This window comes from Petaurus breviceps, unplaced genomic scaffold (genome assembly GCF_028583685.1).
Source record: "Petaurus breviceps papuanus isolate PSGF00001 unplaced genomic scaffold, PetGlider_PUasm1.0 178, whole genome shotgun sequence".
Classification (NCBI taxonomy): Eukaryota; Metazoa; Chordata; class Mammalia; order Diprotodontia; family Petauridae; genus Petaurus; species Petaurus breviceps.
Genome location: NW_027185777.1, coordinates 35111139 through 35136029, shown reverse-complemented (window position 1 = coordinate 35136029; position 24891 = coordinate 35111139). Strand labels below are relative to the sequence as shown.

The window sequence follows — 24891 nt, the reverse complement described above, 5'->3', positions numbered from 1 at the left end:
TTCACAAATACTTGTTACTTTGAATAGGTATCCTTACAACTTCTGTAGCAAACCAATAATAGTATCCTTATATAATGCTTTGAGATTTACAAAGCACTTTTTACAACAGGTTCCAATAATATTAAGAAAAACTGAACAAAGGTTCAAGTGTTTCCTCAGTGTTTGAAGCATTCTATAAGTTCCTCTTCACATGAGCTACCTCCTCATTAGGATATTCACAGAGCAATTTAAGCAAATTGCATCCTATCCCTTAGATAACTTAATAAAACTATCTGTTCTATAAAACTTGGACTCAGTCAAAAGGCTGCACTCAAGGACCTAAAGGGCCACATGTGTCCTTGAGGCCACAGATTCCCCATCCCTGTTCTAGTCTAAAAGATGCCACTGACAAGGGTGAACTTCTGAAGATAGAGATAGCAAGCAGAATTAAAATGCTGAATGTCACTCTTGTATATAGTTATGTATCAATTGTGAGATATGGAAGATGCTAGCACAGGACCAGCCAACATGGTATGCCCATATCAAAGAAGGCACCATGCTCCACAAGCAAAGCAGAACTACAGTTGGCACAAAGGCAACACGAGATGTACAAGCCTGGAGACACCTTCATCCCAAATGTTCAAATGGACCTGTTGAGTACACTGTACCTTGAACCCAACATCATGTTGTCATTGGTCCTCTGTGAGTACCAAGGACAAACAACAATAGCATATATTTACAGAAGAAAAGCATTACAGGGGAGTACATTTCAGAAGTGGAGACAGTGAAATGGGGGGAAGGGAAAGGTGACTATGGGAGTCTTGGGTCAACATAAAACATAATGAAGGGAAACCTAATAACTTTTCTTCTAGTCAGTCTGGGAGCCAGGGTTGGATGTTCAATGGCAGCTAGAAAGTCCAGAACTGACAGTCTAGATAGTAGAAGAGGTATGACAGATAATATGTCTGGTTCTGAAGTCAAGAAGTCAATTCATAGAGGGAAAGCTTCCATTTCAATTTTGTGAGCTCCATTTGCGCAAGAACAGGGACAGAGCAGAATCCAAGCAGAGACCAGTTTGAGGATACTGCAGTTGAGGTTCAAGTGGGCAGTACAGGTTTCCATATCTAGGAGTTAGAACAAAAAGACAGGGCCACAGTATGCACAACTAGGTTGTAACCATTGAAAATAGGATCCAGGTGACCTGCTCTTTGCCTGATTTTATACATCTACTAAGTGTGTGCAAGCAAGGTCTGGTAAGTTGAGCAGAGTGATGTTCATACATGTTAACTGCAAGACAGGCAAAAATCCTAGGATTTAGGGTTGGAAGGAATCTTTGAAATCATCTAGTCCAATCTTATGTTAGAGGTGACTGTCACCTTTAGAACCTTCAGGAAGGGGGAATTTCAAGAGCTGTTCAACAATAGAAGAGAGATAACTTGGTAGAGCAATATGGTGAGAGAGGCTGTGAGGAATCCTGGACACAACACAGAGCTGACCAAGATAAGGCTTCCAGTCCCAACTGTGCCACTAACTTGCTGTGTGACTTTGGACAAGTAGCCACTTTTAAGGGCATCAATTTCTTCATCTGGAAACTGAGAGGGTGAGATTGGGCAAGCTTCAATGTCGTTCATAACATTAAAGTTCTACTTCTATGTATGGGTATAATTTGTTTCCAACAAATTTTAAATCATAGACTAGTTTCTTTATGCCATTTCTGTGGTCCCTGACCCCATCTTCTCCAAGTAGGTGTTTAATCAGGGAATGCAAACAAATTTGAGTATCTCAAGCTAAACATAATTAGAAAGGCAAAAGTGTTTAGAGTGGAGTGGAGAAGAGAAAGAATATAAGGCAAGATTTAAACTCAAATAATATTTGGACACTCTACTATTTTTTATTTTCCATACAACCATTCCCATCCATTAGCATATATTTTCACATGCTGACTTTAAATACTGTAACTTTAAAAACTGAATTTTGTTTGAAGCTTGTATATGTGTGTATGTGGGTTCACATTAATAGAATTTTTAAGAGACTTAAGTCTCAAAGGATGTCCATAACCAAAGAATTCATCACCCACCAGTCAGTCTCCTGGTAGTGAGCCCCTTCATACTTAGCTAGAATGGTGCTCAGAAAGTAGATAGTCCATTGTTAGGACCACCCTACATGACTTTCCAGCATGGTAGAACCTGCCAGAACATGAACTCAGCTTTCAACGACTTAAAAAACACAAGATCACCACTGAGTCAAAAGGAGACACCAGAACAGAATTTCTTTCTGGCTCCTCCTGTTTTCCATTGATGACATATGACTGCAAATCACAGAATGCCACATTCTCCAAAGAACTGAATTTGTCAGTCCCCCAAAGAACAGTCCTAAAAACAGTAAAGACATATACAGTGGGTCTAACTAGGATGCACTATGCTACCAATGAAGAATTACACTAAAAAAGGGAAGTAAAATATAAAAGCTATACTGGAAAAGAAAGGGATAAGAAACCAACAATCTCTGACATAGCTACTGCACAGAATTACTGTGAACAACAAGCAGAGTGTCTAGACAAACAACTTAGAAAGCCTTAAGAACTCCCATCAAATCAGTGGCCAACCATGATTGCAGAGAACCAATGCTCAATTAAGTTCTCCTGCTCTTGAGAGAAAGGTGATGACTCAAGATACAGAATTTGAAACACATTTTTGACAGGGCCAATGTGAGAATCTGTTTTGTCTGACAATGTAGATTTTTTACAAGGGTTCTGTTTTTTTTTTTTTTCAGCTGTGAGGAGGAGGTGGGAGGAAGATGAAAATATATACTTAATTAGAAAAAAAGTTCAAAAGAGGGGGAAAAAAATCCAATGAGATAGTGGATCTGAGAGATTTCTCCAAACTGTACAACTGTGGCACCAACAAAAGGTAGTGCTCATATTATTACCAGTCAGTTAGCTTTGCACAAAGATAAACTCTAAAATGCAGCCACAGGTGGCAAACTTCACCCCATCCTTATTAAGGTGTACCATTGGTCACAGTAAGGACCAGGGAAGAGTTATGTAGGTGCCTTAACACAAGCTCTGCAGTAATGGAAAAGTGATACAAGTCCAGGTCAGTAGCAACACCTTCACACCCAGAACTGCCGATATTTTTCCTGAAGGAAAATAGTAAAGACAATGACAATTCTGATAATATTGTCAGATAGCCAGTAACCTCCTTGTGTGTAACCGAATACCTGTGTGACTTCCCCAAAACAGCCATGCTTCCTTTTGATAGAACATACTACCAAACCATTCCTTAGCACTCAAGCTGCTACAAGTGCAACCAGATAAAAACCTGCTTTACAAGGCTCTTTGGAGTCATTGCTTCAGAATCACTAACATGTTCCCCCACTGTGGTAGCAGCCTCTTTCAGTAGGGTTTCCTCACCCTGATTTCTCTCTCCATGAACAATAATGGTGCAATCACTTTTAAAAATTCCAACACAATGAATCAATACATGCATTATATATACATATATATGCCTATAGAATATATGACATCGGCTACCCTGTAAGGAGCCCTGCAGTGCAGATCTAAATGACTAAATCTGCCAAAATACTGTTGCCATGGAGATGAAGCTAATGTACTGTGACCACATTTCTTACTGCATTACTTAAGACCATCTGGATAAAAGAAATGCTTTTGTTGCACAGTATTCCGATCACATTTATGTATTGGTTTTTCTGGTAAACACAAACACCATCAAGTGAATGATTACATGCTGCAGACTGATAATATGGGTATAATATATACTATACTAGACTCATATCTTCTACACTTACAAAAACCACATCATTTCTATAGTTTAAAAATCTCATAAAGATGGAGTAGAAGTTAAATGATTTTCAGGCCTTGAGTTACTTGGTAACACATTTTAGAGACAATCATTTTCATATTCTAAAAAAAATTTTTTTAATTAAATCAACAGCAATTTTAGCCACTTACATCTTATTGGAAATTAAACCATAAAAAAAAGAGTACACCAAAGCAGCCTATACATACAAAGTTCTGTTCCCCAAGCTGAAAATGACCATTCTAGTTAATCACTAGTATTGTTTTATTCTTCTGTCTGGGGGTAAGACAGCCTTTGCAATGTTTCATTATTTCCTACAATTTTCCATGTCACGTTCAACAAAGATCCTTTTGCTCCTCATGACCTTTGTAAAAGGCTAACACACCATTTCAAAATGTGTTCCAAAAAATGCTAGAGAGAAATAATAAGCCCCCATCATTTGCCAGGACATGATGGCAGATCAAGAGAGGCAGATACCAAAGAACACTGAGCAATTTGGTAAATCATTTGACCCAAAGGATAAACAATATGATACAGAATGGAAGTATACACTTCACAATTGTCCCACCCCACTCCCACCAACTTTTTATTAGTCAAATATCATCCAGAAGACATGGTATATTTACATAAGCTTCAAAAAACAAGAGTGGATTCTCAAAGGAAAAAAATTTCAAAAACATGACACTCAATTTGTACACTTTGTTGCATAGTTTAAAGACTGTTTAAAATCTTTGTTATTCAAGCTCCTCTCTTTTAGACTTTGTGCTAATTCAGATAAAGGCTAAGAATAACATGCAATATCTATGCAAAATGATGACGTAAATTAAAACTATAAGCAAAATTTTTGTAGGAATTAATCTGATTTGAGCAGCTTAATACAGTAGAATAAATTCTGGCTTTGGAGACTGGTGACCTGGGTTTGAATCCCAGTTCTGTCATTTACTATTTGTGTGACCTTGGTCTTATCTCCTGTGGTCATTTTTCTCATCTGCCAAATGACAGGGTCCATGGAGAGGTTTCTGTTGGGTTTGTGAACTTGAAGAGGAAAAAATACATCTTTATTTTTACTAACTTCTGACCAAAATTTGGCATTTCCTTCAAGTATAAATGTAGGTAACAAACCACAACAGTAATAGGTTTTAGCAGACTAACAAAGACGGTCACAAGACAAGAAGTTTAAAAGCCTGTGGACTAGATGAACTCTAGAGATCTGTTCCCATACTATATTTATCACCAGGGGAAAAAGAAATTCTATACTATTACTTACAAACAACAAATCATTCTTATCTATTCATTAGTTTGATAGGTATTTATTATTTAATGTGAATGGCTATCTCCTTCAGGGGTGGGGAATGAGGCCACATGTGGCCTTCTAGGTCCTAGGGTGCAGCCTCTTGACTGAGTCCAAGTTTTACAAATCCTTTTATTAAGAGGATTTGTTCTGTGAAGTTTGGACTTAAAAGGTCTCACTTGAGGACCTAGAAGGCCACATGTGGCCTCGAGACTTCATGTTACTCATCACTGTGATAATATTCCCAGTCTGAGAACAGTGCAATACAGAGTTTAAAAGTCAGGGGTGGCTAGGTGGCACAGTGAATAGAGCACCGGCCCTGGAGTTAAGAGGACCTGAGTTCAAATCTAGCCTCAGACACTTGACACACTTACTAGCCATGTGACCTTGGGCAAGTCACTTAACCCTAATTGCCCTCCAAAAGGCAAAAAAAAAAAGTTACAAATTCTACCCTGTTTTGTACACAGCTGAGACTCTCAGTTTTGGAAAGTACCTCAGAAGTTATCTTAGACAAGCCTGAACTCAAAAACGAATCCTTATAAATAATAATCCTTATAAATAAATAATAAAATATTCCTTATAAAAATCAAACAATTAGTATCTACTAAGTGCCTATAATGTGCCAGGCATTATGCCAGATGCTGGGGGCATAAAGTCAAAGATGAAACAATTTCTACCTTCAAAGAGTTTATCCTCTACCAGGAGACATTAGGTACATTCATAAGTACATATAAAATGTATAGTAAAAAAAAAAAAGGGAATTGGAGGGGGGGGAGGGTCTAACAGCTGAAAGTGAAGAGAAATAAAGGCAGAGAAGAAAGGTTATTTACCCTTTTTGTGTCAAGGATCCCTTTGGCAGTGTGATAAAGCCTATGGACGCCTAAGAAAAATGTTTTAAAATATATAACACAGAGGATAAAAAAGAAAAATAATTATATTTAAATATATTTATCAAAATATCTATTTTAAAAAAAATGTCATGGACCCCAGGTTAAAAGTCCTTGAAACAAAAGGTAGCACTTGAGCTGATCCCTGAAAGAAATGAAGGATTCTCTATGAGGTGCAGGTGAGGAGGGAATACATTCCAGGAATGATGGATCACCTCCCCAACTGAAATCATGTAGGCTTGAAACTGTGTAATCATCTTTGATTCTTCCTTCACTTCTCATATTCAATCAGTTGTTCACTTAGCTCTTTTTCTTCTGGTCAGTAATAATGCTTTATAAAACCAATAATAGGGGCGGCTAGGTGGGCGGGCAGTGAGTAAAGCGCCGGCCCTGGAGTCGGGAGGACCGAGTTCGGTTCCGGCCTGAGACACTTAACACCCACACAAAAATACTAGCCGTGTAACCTTGGGCAAGTTACTTAACCCCAACTGCCCTCCAAAAGGCAAAAAAAGACAAAAAAAACCCAATAATAATTATTATTACTTTCATCATTTTTGCATGTATATAAGTGCTTTACCATTTCCAAAACACTAGCCTCACAATTATTTTTCTTCCTTTTTTTTCTTTTTGAAGGGGAGAAGGCAGGGTAATTGGGTTTAAGTGATTTGCCCAAGGTCACACAGCTAGTAAGTGTTAAGTGTCTAACTCGGAATTTAAACTCGGGTCCTCCTGACTCCAGGGTAGGTGCTCTATTCACCGTACCACCTAGCTGCCCCCACAATTATTTCTCATAGGCCAACAACTCCATAATAAGAATTTAAGCCACTTCCCTGACAAGGTTAATATTTTAATCTCTCCTGACTGGTCTTATTTTTCAGTCTTTAATTATGTTCATTATTTTCCATATTCTCTAAATCCTTTTCCAAAGTTACAGTACTTAAGTGGGCCCAGTGTTAAGGTGGAGGACTGTCCACTAAAAGAAAAGCAATAGTTCTATATGATACCTAAAATTCACCTACTACATTCTATGAAATGTCCTTGTCTTCACTCCTGTCCCTAAAGCTGTTTGGAAAAATGTAGCAACCCAAAGCCCAAGAGAGAAGCCCAAACATTTATTGTTACAAACTTCTGAGGCAGACTTAGTGTGAATAAAATAGCAGAAGCTTCTTTACAGACAGCACCAAACCTTGGTATTCCCCCCTAGATAATCCTTATTTGATATATGAATGACATTTTAATTAAACTGTAACACCTGAGGAAAGTAGCAATTTAGTACTAGTGTATACCTCTAAAGCACAGCACAAATATAGCATACCTCCTATATTAAAAAACAAACAAATAGTATATTAGCAGAAAAGTAGAATCACTTGAGAAAACAAGTTCTGCTTTATCTAAATGTTCCACACACAAAGGAAAGCAGGCAATGAAATTTAGTTTTCCGGCAAATGGCAAAAAAGAAAAACCAAACCAAATCAAAACACCAACAAAAACAAATAACAAAACTACCCCTGGGTTCACTTTGCCACCCTAATCAAATATGCTTGCAACCTATCACAAAAGCAATCCCCAAAGACAAAATTCAGTTTAATCATATTAAATCAACAGGTATATTGTCTGTCGACTATGTGGAAAGCATCATACTAGGAATCCACAAAGAAGCCACTACCTTTATGAAGCTAGCAATCTAATAGGGAGATAAGACGTAAACATATGAAAATCAAGTAAAAAAGAATATGACAAAAAGTAAAAAGAATAAGACAAAAGGAATAACATACGAGATCAAGATGGCAAAAAAGTGATGTTCAAAACTGGTCAGAAATGACTTCTAGCATATTGTATGGATAATAGCTACTACAGAAGTACAAAGAAGAGAAAGATAATTTTGCAGAGAAAGAGTCTGAAATGGATTCTTTGAAAGAAAACATGGGTTCTTGGCAATTTACATATACTACAGCTTATATTTATATACTGTGTGTTATATTGCATTACCCCCATTGAATCTTACGATAACCCCGGTAGGAAAGGTACTATATAGGTTTTCTATTTTATAGGTTTTCATGATTTCTATCATATAGGATGAAGACAGCTCAATCCCCACATCCAAACCATTGCTGATGCCTATCGATTTCATGTTTGCAACATCCCTTATATAGACCCCCTTCTCTCCTCTGACCCTACCACCATTGTGGTACAGGTCCTTAGCACCTCATTCCTAGACCACAGCACCAGCTGCTGCTGGGCTGCCTGCCTCAAGTCTCTCCCTTCTCAACCCATTCTCCATTTATCCACTGACACGATTTTCCTAAAGTGCTAGTCTGACCATGGCATCTCCTCGCATAAACTCCATTGGTTCCCTGTTAAGTCCAGGGTCAAATACAAAATCCTCTGCTCGGTGTTCCAACTCTTCATAACTTAGTACCCTCCTACCCTTCCCATCTCCCTCACCACATACTCTTCAACCTGGTGACCCTGGCCTCCTCGCTATGCCCCGGACGAGACATGCCATCTCTCCTTCTGTACCTATTCATTGGCTTATTGTCTCTCCCGTTAGACTGTGAGCTCCCTGTGGGCAGGGAATCTTGTGTATTTCTTTGTATCTCCAGAGTTTAGCACAGCGCCTGTTTAGCAGTTTTTCAGTTGTGTCTGACTCTTCATGACCCCTTTTGTGGTTCTTGCCAAGGTTACTGCAGTAGTTTGCCATTTCCTTCTCCAGCTCATTTTCCAGATGTGGAACAGAGCCAAACAGGGTTTAATGACCTGCCCAGAGTCATACAACTAATAAGGTGTCTGAGGCTGGATTTGAACTCAGGAAGAGAAGTCTTCCTGACTGCAGGCCGAGCGCTCTGTACACTATAGCACCACTTGGTACAAACTAGGAACTAAATAAAGGCTCAGGCTGACTGATATGCTCATGGTTATCTAGATATTAAATGTCAGAAATGGGATTCAAATCCAGGTCTTTGCTCCTATCCACCCATGAAACCACTGCATGGTGCCTTGGAAAGAGTACCAAAATATGGGTCTCAGCACCAGTTCTGACCATTGCTAGCTGTGTGACCCTGGGCCTGGCACATAAGGTGCTTAATAAATGCATATTGGCTGACTGACAACTATTTTTACCACACACACAGTTGTATCAAATCTCAAAACACTTCCACAACACTGATAGGAGTCAACACAACATTTTTGCTCAGGTTCAGGATCCCCAGTGATCCAAGTGAATGGGTCAGGACTGACAATGGAAAGTCTCCCAAGACTGTGTCTTAAAAGGTCACATGACCCTATAAAACTACCCCAGAAAGAAAGTCAGTGTAGCTTCCTCTGGCAAAACATTACCACACCAAATACCAAAAGTACTAACAGTTATATTGTTTACTTCAGGTCTCAGCAATTTTCTCAATTTAAGTCAACAGTATTATTATAACAATCAGACCCATATTTATTTCTTTTCCTAATGTTTTGCTTCTTTCTGGACAATCTAAATTCTGAATATAGGGAATCCATATTCTGCTTCAAGGAACAGATTAACTGAAAACCATAAAATAAGACAATCTGCCCACCCTCTTCCCCATCCTCATTCTAGCCAAAATATTTAATAGATTTTCAAAGCCTGTATTCCTCTAGTATTTTTACAGGCTGATATGAAGGAAAAGGAGAGAATACACTGTGTCCTCATTCTCAGTCTCTCTAACTTCTCTCTCCAAAAACTTTGAAACAGGTCATTCCATTTTGGAGGCCCACCAGATGCCTCAGTGACGTGCTGCCAGTCCACCTGGTGAGCACACTGCCTGGGCATTGCCTAGGTTGGCAGGGTTCAGAAAGAAGCACTAGCTCCAGGTACCTGGCCCCTTTCTTCCTATGAACCCATCCCTGAAACTGAGTTAGATCCAAGAGAGGAAGAGAAGGTACAGACAAAGCCATCAGCCAACCTTTTGCACTTTCCTGTGAAAGGTCTTTCTGAAGCTAGGTCACAAACTATTTTGTTTACCTGTTAAAAAACAATGAGTCACTTGTGTGATGCATACAGAGAGAGACACACCCACCTCTACCTCCCTTCTCAACTCCTACAACCTGAATAATTTCTTCCTTGGCACACCTAAGACAGGAGCTTCCTTTTCTCAAGGACAGCTTGCTACGAAAAAGGTGAGTTAAAACAAAGAAGGAGATGTGAAAGGAGGTGGTTATTCACATTCCAATACTCATTTGCGGTATTCCTTATAAATAGCTCCTCTAGGGCAATGATATCAAACTCAAATAGAACTAGGGGTTACTAATCTGTATGGAAGGATGCCTGTAGTCATATATTAACTTAGCTTCAAAATGTAAGATTATCAATATTTTAGTGTGTTTTTGTTTCTTTTCTTAAATATTTCCCCAATACATTTTAATCTGGTTCTAGCCTGCCTTGATCCAGAAATGAGCTCAGGTGTGTTTGGCACCCATGTTCTAGGGCATTAAAAGAAAAGACAAAGATATCTATAATGTTGTAGCTGTACGGTAATGTCTGATACCAGGTGGTCCTACTAGTATTCATCTGTAAGGCATCTACTGGGCAGGTACAGTACATTCTGTGGGCCCCAATTCTTCCATAGTTCAAAACTAACCAGACTTGGGGCAGCTAAGTAACACAGTGAATACAGTACCAGCCCTGGAGTCAGGAGGATCTGAGTTCAAATATGGCCTCAGACACTTAACTAGCCGTATGACCTTAGGCAAGTCACTTAACCCCAATTGCCCTGCCCTCCCCCCTCCAAAAAAAAAAAAAAAGAAGCAAACAAACAAAAACTAACCAGACCTAATAGGAATTAAGTTAAAGCCATAGATTTAGATATAGACATAGACAAATAAAACAGCATGATGCAAACAAAAAAATGCCACAAAAGTCAAGAAACCTTGGTTCACATTTCAAGTCTGTCGCTAACTGGCTGCATCACTTCAAACAAATCAATCTCCCTGGGCCTCAGTTTCCTCCACTATGAAAAGATTAGGAGATCTCTAAAGTACCTTCTGGCTCTATTATTAAAACATCTTACACTTAGTTTTACACACTTTATCAAGCAGAACTCCTGGAAGACAGTCTCATATTTATGGGGATCAGCGAAGAGAGCAGACAGACAGTGTCTACCACAATGTCATGAAGGCAAGCATAAATATTAATTGATGGATGATTCTTTAAGAGTTGTCTAAATACTCCTTCATTTTACATTCATAAGACAGCAGGGTAGAGTGAAAGACCAATGGATGGAGCTAGAAGATTAGAGGCTGGAGTGCCCCTGATCAGCTAGTTACGTGACCTTGGGCAAATCAAATTAACTGTTTGGAAAGTGTTTGCTACTCTGAAAAGCAGGAAAGACAACATTTTCACAGGGCTCTTGAAAGGAAGGGGCTAAATCAGGGATGGGGAACCTGCGGCCTTGAGGCTACATGAGGCAACTTAAAATTTAGATTCAGTCGAAGGGTCACACTTGAGGACCACAAATGGCCTCAAGATCGCAGGCTCCCCAACCCTGGGCTAAATAAATGCTATAGTACTAAGGTGTCACAGAGGATAGAGCACCAATTTTGGAGTCAGGAAGACCAGAGTTCAAATCGGGCCTCAGACACTTAACTAGCTGTGTCACTCTGGGCAAGTCACTTACCCCTGTTTGCCTCATGTGCAAAATGAACTGAAGAAGGAAATGGCAAATCACTACAGTATCTTTGCCAAGAAAACCCCAAATGGGGTTCAGACACGACTGAAAATAACTGAACAAAACACAGATTCCATGAAATAGGCAAGAGTATCTTTTATTCACTTTGCACACATACAGAAACAGCTCAAAATTTTTTGAGTCCTAAAGTCGCTCTGGTTTCCCAACCTACATTGCAGTAAACCACAAATATCTAAATGAAGTTACTTGGGCATCACACACATATTCTAGGGTAGAAAAAAATTAATTTCTAGCACCCTTTACCCAATAATACAATGATGTAAAAGCCCTCTGATTGTAAAGCATCTGGGAAGAAAGATCTGTTTAAGAATCAGAACAAATCTCTCAGAAATGCTCTAGCTCCGAAAGAATTACTACCATCTCCCACTCCTCTTATGCCCCAGTTACTGAGTTACTGTGGTATTACAGTGTTGGATGTAGACATCCTTCTCTAGGATTTCTAGAGGAGAAGTACTTAGGAAAAAAACCGCACTACCAACCTACTAAAAAGGGATTTCTGCGCCTCCTGTTTGAAGATAGGAAACACTGCCCTTATAATCCTTGATAATTTGGGTTCAACTTTTGAGAATTCTGCAATCAAATCCCAGGCCCTGAGAAGTTACCATGGTGACACACATTTTTGTTTTAACTGATGTAATGCAGGCTATCAGTGACTGTTCTGTAAAGACCAAGCATTAGGAAGAATATTCTTAAGACATGTTAGCCATATACTCTCTGTGCAGAATCAATGAGCCAATCAACAATTAATTAACAGATATTTATTAAGGAACTACTGTGTATCAGGTACTGTGAGAGGGACTGAGGATACAAAGAAAAAAATGTTTTTAAGCTGATGCAATTAAGGTATTCTACCAGGGGAAATAGCACTCATGCATTGAAGTTGTGTACATACACACACACACACACACACAAAATCAGTCTTGTTGGGTGGGCTGCTAGGTGGCATAGTGGATAAAACGCCAGGTCTGGAGTCAGGAAGACTCATCTTCATGAGTTCGATTCTGGCCTTAGACACATAATATCTGTGGGATCCTGGAAAAAGTCATTTATTCTCTTTTGCCTCAGTTTCCTCTTCTGAACAAGAGAAGTAAATGGCAAACCACTCCAGTATCTTTGCCAAGAAAACCCCAACTGGGTACACAAAGACTCAGAAATGCCCAAAAAACAAGTCAACAAAATATTTTGTTGGTGGAAGTAATAGCAGTCCTTCAAGGGGATCAAGAAAGGCCTGATGCAAAAAGTGACACTAGAGTTCAAAGACTGAAGGAAAGTAGGGACTCTAAGGAAGAAGGGAGAGGAAGACGGGCAGATCAGGCATTGGGGACAGCCTTAGAAAAGGAACAGAGATGGGAAAGATGGAAATGGCATGTGTGGAAAAACAAACACACACCAGGTCACCTTGGCTGGACTGAAGAATGAACCAGGAGGAGAAGTGAATATAACAGAAACTGGAGGTGAGAACCAGGCTATGAAGGGCTCAAAACACCAGAGGAGACTGTGTCAGATCCTAGGGGCAATAGTGAGCCTCTGTAGTTTACTGAAGATGGATTAGTGAGAAGAAAGGCCAAAGTCAAGGAGACCAATCAGGAGCCCATCACCAGAAGAAATGATTGTGACCAGAACTCGAGCTGCCCAAGTGAGTGGAGAGAAGAGAATAAATGGGAGAGATACTGAAGAGGGAGGGTTGGTAAAACTTACTGGTAAGAAGGGAAGGGAGCAGTAAGAGAGAGAAAGTAAAGAATCAGAGAGAACTCAGAGCTTGCCAACCTGGGTGAGTGGGAGCATGTTAGTGCCTGTGACACAAATAGGGAAATTCAGAAGGTGGATAGGTTTTTTCGGGGAAAGAATCATGAGGTAAAAGTTCCTGCAAAAGGAAGAAATTCTACAATCTGTCACATTAAATCACTAGAACCTTGACTATAATTTTCAGAAGTTTTTTACAAAGCAACAGATGCCTCTATTTTAAGAATAAAGTCCACCGCCTTTTTAGTCACACACAGTAGATCTTCTGCCAAGTGAAGGATGGGTTTCTTTTTTTTAATTTTTTTTTCTTTAGACCTCAAAGGGGGAAAAAATTCCTTGTTTATGTTCGTTTTTTAAAACTGTTCATTTTACTCTTCTAATGACATTTGCTAGTTCTTCATAATAAAATCAGCCAAGGTGGCCAGACTAAATTATTCCAGAGTCATGATGACTTATCTAGCCTCACTGGACTAATACAGGATCATTTAACACTTTCTAGCCATCAGTTTCCAGGTCTAAGGAAGTTGGTTTCCAGTTTAATCCTATAAACACTTGATGGACTGATATCCTAAGAAATGTCAATGGTATGTAAATCCTAACAAAATGCCTAGTGGTGCTGTGCATGTACAGACCTTGGGTTCTGGAAGGTTCTGCCCTGCCCCTACTGCTATTCCCCAAAGACTAGAGGTTATGGAGTCTTAAAAAGACCTGGCTATTCTTATTTTCTCCTCTCCTGGCCCAGTCTAAACTCTCTGCCTATAAAACACACACTCCCCCAACACAGGCTGCTGAAAAACAAGGTCACTTCCAGTTGAATATTTTGGAAAAAAACCTTAATTATCAAGGATTCATTGACTGGAATTAATTTACTAATCAACAAGCATTTATTAAGAGCTTACTATTGACTAAGAACTGTTTTTATCATTGTGATGACAAATATAACATAAAAATAGTTCCTGACCTCCAAGGGCTTATACTCTAATGGGGAGGAGAAAAAGGAATCATTTACCAATAGGCTCATTAATGGTCTCAAAATACTATTTTTCCCCCAAAGGGACTATTTCCCATAGGTCTCCTGACTCACATATCAAGGCTCTTCCTTTACTATAGCTCCATTGTCCTCTTATATTAGAATATCCATCTCTTTTGTATCCACAAAGGCCCCTCAAATACAGGTCCTCATTACTTCTCATCTAGACCACTGTAATAGTATCTTAATTGATCTTTCAGCTTCCAGGCTCTCTCCTCTCTAATCCATCTTCAACACAGCTATCACAATAATCTTCCTAAGGCACAGGTGTGACTATATCATCCCCATGATTAAAAAAATAAATAAACACCAACATCTTTAGTGGCATCCTGTTGCCTCCAGTAAACAAGTTCCTCAGTTTGGCATTTAAGGGCCTCAAAATTCTGGTTCCAACTGACCTGCTCTGGTTCCAACCTACCTGTGCAGTCTTATTTCCTATTATACTTGTTCATGCACCCTAGGGTCCAATCAAACTAAACTTTTAGCTATTCCCCAGTCTGGACACTATCTCTCACATGAGCCTTTCAGAATTCTAATTTCTTTTCATGGCTCAATTACAATAGCACTCCTTCCATGAAGTCTTCCCTAATTCCCTACCACCAGGGGTTTAACAACTGGCTCTCTGTGAGGGGGGAAAAAAAGATGTACACACAACACACGTTTAAATTTAATTTGCCTCAACACTTTCTCCATCACTTTCTTAGGTCTATCGTTAATAAACAAGACAACAAACCAAGCCCTGATGTGTATGTAGCATGTGCCAGTTTTCAAGGTTTAAATGCTAAGATGAAAATTTAGCAATCAACTCAAACTGGTTTCAGCCCACCCTGGTTACCACCACAGTGGTAATTTGCCAACAGGTACTAAGGAGTAGAGCTTAGATTCAAAACTAGGCCCTGGGACCTCATGGGTGCCTCCAGATCCTATGTATCATCTCACATTCTGAGAATGAAATACTAACGTGGCCCCTGAAATGAGGGCCAGCTTCCAGGAACACTACCTCCTGAGCTAGTAATTAAATGAACTAGAACCAGTCTCAGGAGCAGCCCTTGCCTTGCTCTCATCTCACGATCATTCTTCCCCTTTTTGGTTTGTCAATGCATTTCCTTTTTAAGGGAAGAATTTAATAGTGTGGAAATAGCTCAAAGGGATTGCATACAAACAGCAACAAGAATTCACTTAATATATTTACACTAGATAAATTGTTTGCATTTTTCATAAGCCATATGTGAATTATAATCAACTCACTCCAGTCGCATCAGTCGCATCAAAGAGGCCAGAAGTTTAAAAACATCCAAAAAGGCATGTCTCCAGACCAAAAATTAAAATTTTGACCTTCATTCATTCCAGTTACTTTATTCTTTCCTCCATCTATACCCCCTTTTCTTTCTCACTGGCCCTTTCCCCAGGTCCCTCTTTTTTACTTCTACCATGATCATTTTTCTTTCCGCATCATTTCATTTCATTTAGAATTCTCATTGAATCATATAATTTTTTTTTTGATCTAGGAGGGACCTTAGTAGTCATCTAATCCAACCCCCTGAATGGAGGTGAGGAAAAATGAGGCCAGAGACTTGGTTCTCCTAGGTCCAGCAGTTTGACAGCATTTTTTTTCCCTGTGCATCAAATTTAACTTTCTGCACATGAGTTGAAAGGCTGTTTCTGCTTAGAAAAATTAAATATTAAATTTCTAAGTTTACACTAAGGCTAAATATGAATTTGAAGAACATAAGCTCATGTTTATGATATGAGGAATTCTTAACCACCAGATCTTCTTCTTACCTCTAAGTGAACATCTCTCTATACTTTAATGCTTTTAATGTGAATGCATTAATATGGATCCCTAGCCCTTTACATCTTAGCAAATGTTTTTCATCAATTATTGTGGATAGAAACTCTTGCCACTAGGTGCCCAACTTTCCAGTGATGAGCCTCTCCCAGATTTGCTACACTGGTTCTCAGAGCTGACCAATATAAACCTCTCCAGCTTTCCTCCTCACACTGCCTTTGAGGACTTAGAGCCACAACTATATCAGGATCAGGCAGAGAAGGAAGGCTGAAGGTTACACCTGACCAAAAAGTGTTTTTACATCCATACACCCACATACACAGATGCACTAACACTCCAATCCAAATTCTTGCGGGGGGATCAGTTTGATTTAAGCTTCTCTAATAACCATCCCCTTTGATAAATTCTGCCAGCTTAGCACTCACTAGTGCTAATTTAGGGTGTGTATTACAGTGAAAGGCAGTTACAAAGGTATTAAAGTCAGACTGAAATAGAACAGAGGGAAGAATTCATAGTTAAGAAATACAGTAGGATCCCACAGAACTCCTCATTACAGAAATCCAGTCAAATCACATTCCCTGAAAACTAGCAACCTTACACGGCAAAAAATGTTGCTGTAAAATCAATCTTCCTAAAATAAAGCTTTGATCAAGTCACTTCTCTGTTGAAAAAAAACTTTCAAGGGCTCCCCAAGGCCAACAGAAAAAAGTTCAGATTTCCTTAGTCCTCTGTATTCTTTCCCCAGTCTAGCCTTATTTCTTACTGTTCCCCCAAACAAATCCTGTATTCCAAGCAAAAGTCTACTCACTTTCACCAAAACATTTCTTCCTCCCCTGACACCTTCTCCTCTCCAAATACTCCCTCCACAATTGTACCCTTCCTTTATCCACCCCATTACCCTCAAACCCCATCCACTTTCACTCCTTCTAGAACCAGTATCAAGGTTCATGGAATGGCCTGTCAATATAGTCCTCTATGTACACTTATACCTTCCCCACCATGATAATGCCAGTAATCTTCTGAAACAAAGTGACCTTTACTGGCCACCGTTACCTATGTGTGGCTTTGCCCACTTAAATATAAATAATATCTCAAGGGCAAGGTCTAGCTTTGCTTTTGCACCTGTGTGTCCTTAGTGACCTATTTTCTATATAATGTTTAAGACAGGCTTTTAAAAATATTTTAGCATTTTCACGGGATTCCAATTTTTTAGATCTAGACGAAACCATCTCGTCCAATCTTCTCATTTTATAAATGAGGAAACTGAAGCCTAGGGAGGTTAAATGACATACCCAAAGTCAAACAGATAATGACTGAAGTATCAATTTGATATCAATATATCAAATATATCAACAATATCAATTTTTCTATGTGCTATTTACACAACATTAAAAAAGACAAACAACAAATTCAGTAGTCCAAATTTCAGGGACTAAGAGACAAGACGATAATTTGGAGAGGCAGTCACCAGACTCCGAAGAAAAACTAGACTTAAAAGTTGAAAGGCAGCTTTTTTAATACATACACAGTTCCAAAAGAAATTTTGGTCACAAAGTCCTTGCTTATTTGCAAGTAGAAAAATTTTCCTAGAGTAGAAATTAAGGGGCACCAATGAAATCACTGGTAAAGATTTAAAAAAAAGATAAATATGGAGAGAGCTATATGTGACTATACAAATATATCCATATTTATTTCTCTACATATAACCAACCCCACATAACTCTCTAGATATATATACACATATTTTTATTTATATATGTAGCATACATTTATATATAATGTATATTTATATGTAGGATATAACTGTATGTATAGCATGCAATTATATATAGCATAAAATATATGCACAAGAGGAAGGTGGGTAAGCATACATTTCCTTCTATGATCAAGTGACAGATCGTCTTCAAGAAGGAAGCAGTAGATATAATCAATTCAGTCTTCTATAAAGCTTTTGATAATGTGCCCCATGGTAATTCTATCAACAAACTAGAAAGAGGGAGTTGAAAAGACAACTGGCTGTGTGTGTGTGTGTGTGTGTGTGTGTGTGTGTGTGTGTGTGTGTGTGTGTGAGGGAGAATGGAGGAGCTGGGGAGCTAGAATGGTGGATGTAGACTGTATCTCCCTGCTGTGCTGATGAAAATGTCATGTAGGAAATTATCAAGAGCTTTACCAAAGTTGGTATAGATTCTATCTATTGCTTCCTCCTTGTCTAGATGGCCTGTCACTTTATCATAGAAGGAAATGAAATTTGTCTGGCATGATTTCCTATATAAAACTAAGGCAGTTGCAACTTAGCACCTTGGGCTCTCCTAACTGATTTGAAAGTAATTGTTTGATAAACTGCTATCATATCTTTCTAAGTATCAAGTGAAAGTTGACCAGTCTATAATTACTAGGGTCACCCTTTTCCCATCATTTAATGGCAGCTGCCGCAATTGCCCTTTTTTAATCTTCTCAAGAGATCCTCTAGGAATAATGGGAGTGAGAGCAGGTGTAACTGTGGGGCCTAATATTGAATTCCAGGAGGACTCTCAAGACACACTGCCCTATCCTTTGTTGATCTGAATTGTCCTGGTCCTTCCAGTCATCTTCTTTAGCCATCTTGATTCCTAGCCTCCTTGGGTTTTTCTGTCTCTGGGCCAGTCCTATGAGCTCCACTGTAACATCATAAACAGTGTGCCTTCTAGACCAGAACAAGTGCTAGGCCAGCATATTGTAGCATACCTGTGCCATCTGCAAAAGAAGTTCTTTATGACTCAGATGGGAAAACACTCCTTTCCTTTAGAAAACAGAAGAAAAATTGAACAGAGTGAAGGTCAGGAAGAGGTAGTGGTAGCGGAGGGGGAGGAAGAAGAAGAGGTAGAAGTGGAGGAGGAATAAGGAGATAGTGGAGGAGGAGAAGAGGAGGAGAGACAGAAAAAAATGGAGGAAAAGGAAAAGCAAGAGGTAGTGATAGAGGAAGAGGAAGAGTAGGTAGTTGTGGAGGAGGAGGAAGAGATGAAGGTGGTGGTCAGAGACCAGGAGGAACTGGAGCAAGAGGTGTTGGCAGAGACAGAGTTAGTGGAGGAAGAAGAGAGTGGAGGGAAACAACCTTCTTATAGAATGCAAATTCTCCAACATCTCTTCACCAGGGCAGTGCTGAGAGCTACTCTCTATCAATTTTGATTGAGAAAAACTAGTTATTTATGTAGAAGTCATGGCAATCTTGGGAGAAGGGCAACTTTTCATTCTGGAATTCATAAGGTAACAACCTAAGAATCTGCAAAGTAAAAGTTACGGAACAGAATTCTGATTCTATTCTTGGTCTTGTCCTATTGAACATTTTCAACAAAGGCTGGATTGAAAAAAATAAAAGAAATATCGATGACACTTTTGGATGACACCAAATTGGGAAGAAAAGCAAAAAGGGATGGGTGACACAGTCTAGGATTCAAAAGAACCTTAATAAACCACAATGAGAGACCCAAATAAACAATTACAGGTAATAGACTTAGGTGTAAAATCCTGTATATAAGGTTAAAAACATGAATTGTAGAAGTAAAAGACAGAGGTGTGGAAGGAGGAGTAGGGTATGTGGAAGAAGAGATAGATAGCAAAAGGACCTGAAAGTAGTTTATGTGAAAAAATGAAATAGACCTGGGTGTTTTAAGTTGACTATGTGTTCAATATGAGTCAACACCAAAGACTGTCTCATTCAGCCTTCTCTTTTACAGATAAGTGAAATGAGGCCCAGAGAGGCAAGTGACTGATCCATTAGGATTCAAATTCACTCCACTATGGCATTCTTGGGGTATTTGCTCTGTTCAAGAGTCCTAAATTCATTCCCAAATAGCTGGTACAAGGGAAAGATCAGTGGGTAGTCAACTTCTTGAGGACATTGTAAAGATGTCTCTGGTCATTCCAGCTGGAAGTGATTTCCATCCTCTGAAGGTCTATAAGCACTTAGGCAATTATGTGACTATAATCATTTACAACTTTGTGTGACATTTCTTCTCCTGTCTCGAATTATTTAAAATAATTTATTATAATTCAAAACATCTCCCATGTTAAATTTTCCTGAACTAACATTTACCCTGGGTCTAATATTTACATACTAACATGTTTATACCTTGTTTTCCCCTGGGAGAATATAAGCATCTTGAAGGCAAATATTATTTCATTTTTTCTTTGTTTGTTTTCCCTAGCACCTAAGTACAGTTCATGGGATATAGTAAGTACATAATAAACACTTGTTGATGGATTTCATCTCCCAACTAAACTGTAAGCTCCTTGAGGGTATGGATATATCTCCTAGAACTCTCCCACAGCACCAAGTACAGGGCCTTGTACACAGATGTTCAACATTCTGCATGTGACTCATCTCAAAGAACCCATCCCAACATCCATATACCAATTCTAACATTGCATTATTTGTTACTTATCTTTTTTTGCCTTTGACACTCAAAGTCTTCACCTCCCAAACATGTGAGTTTTCCTCCTTTAACCTTAAAATAATTATGTAATTTCAGGCACCAGATTATCATAACACTTAGTTCTCAAAGCATGGTTTAGAGAAGAGGCTCTGTGAAGTTTAGGATATAATTTAAAATACACAAGGCTATGAAGTCATTGAGCAAGACTAGTTCTCTTTGGCTCTTTCCAGGAAAGACATCCACTTCCCACTGCACTGTCACCAAAAAAAAAAAGTCAAAAATTAGGGTGGGGGTGGTTTGGGGAGTGTATCTAATTTACAGATTCCTAAATGAATCCCTGTAAGTTCAGGTAGAGTTTCTTACAAACAGAAAACAGGAAAAAAAAGTATTGGATAATTCTCTGGATTCTTAAAACTAACAATGAACTACAGAATTTATATTTTCCTCTTCGTCCTTCTCAAAAGTCTTCCCATGGCGAGATAAACAGGTGCAGGGCCTATCGGGTTGGAAGCAAATGTATTCATCTTCTCTTAAAAGGGAAGCCCTTTCACATTCAAAAATGAAACCAGGATGAGAATTTTGTTGGTTTCTCACATGCCTGACAACATCTTTGTACATAATTATTACTCCAACCTCTTTCTTTGGCATCAACTTAGAGATTTGAATCACTATTGGAGACCAGAAGATAAATTCTGCTGGCAATTTCACTGTATTGATTGGTTGAAAAATACTCTTTTTTCATCCAAGCTATTTGTAATTTTTTTAAGGCACCTAATCTCTATTAAATGCAAATGGTCAATCCAGAGAGAAAGAAGAACCTGGGATAGCAGAAAGGACCCTGGATGTAGAATCAGAACACTGGAGGTGGAATCAGAATCTTAAGTCTGTTATCCACAACCTATGACATCTTAAGTAAGATATGTCACCTCTTTGGACCTCAATTTCCTCATCTGTCAATTAAGAAAGTTGGGTTAGATTCCCAGTTCTAATATCCTCTGAGTCAGGATAAATACACCAAGAGAAGGAGAAGGTAGAATGAATGTTTAAAAAAAAAATTAGAGAAACAGAAGTAAATGAAAACTGCAAGAGGAAAGGAAGAAAACCTGAGAAATCCTCTCTCCAAATTCTCTACTGCAGAGATTGGTAGAGATATAATAATACTCATCCCTACCATCTGTATCATGCTTTATGTATTTGACCCTAACAATATTTCGAGTTACTTAGCACGGGTATCATAATTTCCCTCACCACGTTTTACAAATGAGAAAATAGTAATAACAATATTCATTAAAATCACATAACATATAGGTTTGTAAAGAGCTTTGCATACATTATCTCACATGATTCTCCCAACAGCTCCTTAAATACTGTAGGTACTACAGGCATCAATCTGTAATTTGCCTACAGAATAAACTGAGGCTCAGAGAGATGATATAACATGCAAATCCCAGGTCTTCTCACTCCAGTCCTGTGAACTTCCCCCTGTACCAGTCATTTGGGAATGATTTTAGGATTCTCACACAGAGCAAATAGCCCAAGAACACTATATTGGAGTGAGATTGAATCTAATGGGCCAGTCATTGCCTCACTAGACCTCATTTCCTTCATCTGTAAGAGAGAAGGCTGAATTAAACCCTCTCAAAGGTCTGCTCTCCATCTATAATCCTAACTTCTTAACAGTGTAAACACTTATGGACTACCCAATAGTAAATCAGCAAACATTTGTTAAGTACTTACTATGTGCTCCTTTCCAGAATTTTTATACTTCTAAGATCTCCCATCTATGGAAGTTTACAGACTGTGTGATAGACCAGACCTCATGGAATTCAGGATAGAAGAGCCAGAGGGTAAGATGAGAGGAAATATTCTTCAATTACATCAGCAATCTGCCACACTGGGTGGGGGGAGTACTTTTACAGGCTCTAACTGAAAAAGTTGAATGAACCACCCCCATTCTACAAGATAACACAGTACTTTGTGTATACTGCTAGCAACAAGGAAGGTACGGGCACACACGTGCATGTACACATGCACAGCATTGCTCTAGCTTCACAGTCAGGGATAAGGGATGCTTTCTATGGAAATCCCCTCCAACCCTTCTTCCATTAAGGTTCCCTAGGGCACAAGACATGGTAGGGGATGTCTAAAGCCTGGACTTGCACAAAAGATTCCTTCACTGAAGTTTATCCTATGAATTACTGCCACGACTATCACTCTGCTGGTTCATTCCTTACTGCTTTCTTTTTTAATCAATTAATCCTCGAAACTAACCCAAATCTCAGTATTATTTTTCTCACTTTACAGATAAAGAAACTGGAGCAAAGGGAAGCTGCTCAGGGTCAAAGCGAGAACACACAGAAGAGCCAGGGAAAGAAGCAAAGGGGACTGAAGTCCAGTTTCTCTAGTCCAACTATTCATTATAAAAAGGCTGTTTCATGTGATTTCAGTCAAAATCTAGGATCAAAAGTAGTAACTTTTCATCTTAAACCCTGGTAAAACATATGTGTGTGTGTGTGTGTGTGTGTGGTGTTGTATCATGCTATCTGCCAGCTCCATGTTGAAATAGAAAGGGTGCTGGAGATGGAATGAGTTAGATCTGAGTTCAAATCCTGCCTCAAACACTTATTAGTTATGTGACCCTGAGCAAGTCAAGTCACTTAATGTTTCTTGGTCTCACCTGTCTGGGCTTAATGGAGATAACATCTACGTCACAAGATGAGATAATGTATGCAAAGTACTTCACAAACCTTAAGGCAAGAAAAATTCCAACTATTCTTCTTTATCATATCTCTTCATATTTAATCTTTCATAATATCCTTTCTATTCAAAGATGCAAGTTTAATTATCACCCATTATATAATCACCAACAGAAATGAATTAATTCTAAATTTAAAAAAAAAAAACATTCAACCTACCCCACCTCTATGTACCAGGCAAGTACATTATTATAGATTTGTTATCTTTCAAGTAGACCAAAGATGGGAAGACACTGCTTCCTAGAGTATAAACCCCATGAGGGTAGGACTCATGCTTTATTTACCTTTGTATAGCCTAGCATTGTGCTTTACAAACAGTAACTGTTTAATCAATGTTGGTTGAATTAAATAATAATTTATTTTCCATTAGGAATCTTATCTGGCTTAAGAACTGTTTTTACTATTTATAAACACAGATAACAATAAAAGTGGCAAAAGAAAGGCTAGAAAGAAGTACAGACAAGCAGGGCAGGTTTGTTTAATTTATCATATACTTCGAAGGTAGAACAAGTGGGACAAGATGGAAATTTGCATTTTTACCTTCAGTCCTTTTTGTATTCTTTACATTTTTATGGAAACTCTCCTTTTATTTGGTGTTGAATAAGTTTGGGATACAAAAAAAGGAGATTTTTTTTAAATGAAAATATTAGTTTTTGAGTCATCTTACAATTTTTTGTGGGGATTATTATATGGAATTATTTTAAGATGAATGAAAAAGGTGTAAGAAAGCTTCACCACAACATATCAATAAACTTGATGTTTACTACACAGTTTGACAACAAATCTATAATTACATACAATGACAGTTAATTCTTTAAGTAACTCAGAATAGAAAAAAAAATTAAAACAAATGACAAACATGAGTTTAAGATAAGGATACCAAAAATCAAAGTGCTTTGACGAGGAAAGTGTTCCTATAAAGATGATTAGAGACTCCTGCTAAAAAGTGGGTTAACTATTCTTGTGCCATAAATCTTCATGTATGACAGTGTGTTATTTACTTATTCCACTACCAGTTATATAATTACTGATCAAAACCCAGAAATACCTAATTTTATAAAATAAAACATTTGAGATGCATTGGGCAGCACTGCTAAGTGAATAAAGAGCTATCTTTGGATCCAAGTAAACCTGAGTTCCAATGCTGCCTTTGATACAAAGTAACTGGGGAACCAGGAGCAAGTCATTTGAGCCCTAAGTTCCCCAAAGTAACTTTTACCATTTCATACACACATATATGTGTGTATGTATACATGTATGTGTATGTGTGTACATATATAAATACATATATCCTCAGATAGATTAATACAAGCAAAACACAAACATATACATCGTTCTGCCAAAGATGCATCCAAAGGTAATATGCATCAACTTTAAAAACAATATCGTCAAAACCACTGATTGCATTTTTTAAATCTCACTTTTTCTTGACCAAATCCTGGGTTATTTTGGGCTCAGCCCGGGTTCTATCTCAC

The 24891-nt window shown here is 38.5% G+C and overlaps 1 protein-coding gene and 1 long non-coding RNA gene across 4 annotated transcripts in view; one reads left to right on the top strand and one right to left on the bottom strand.

The window, feature by feature from the left end:
- The window catches only part of DIP2C (disco interacting protein 2 homolog C), a 586558-nt gene that overhangs the window by 337856 nt on the left and 223811 nt on the right, over positions 1 to 24891 (bottom strand). The gene's annotated exons all lie outside the window — the stretch shown is intronic.
- Positions 9344 to 24183, top strand: LOC138160026 (uncharacterized). Its single transcript, XR_011168055.1, has 3 exons — positions 9344 to 10118; positions 22415 to 22507; positions 22965 to 24183. It is a non-coding gene; the product is annotated as an uncharacterized lncRNA (long non-coding RNA).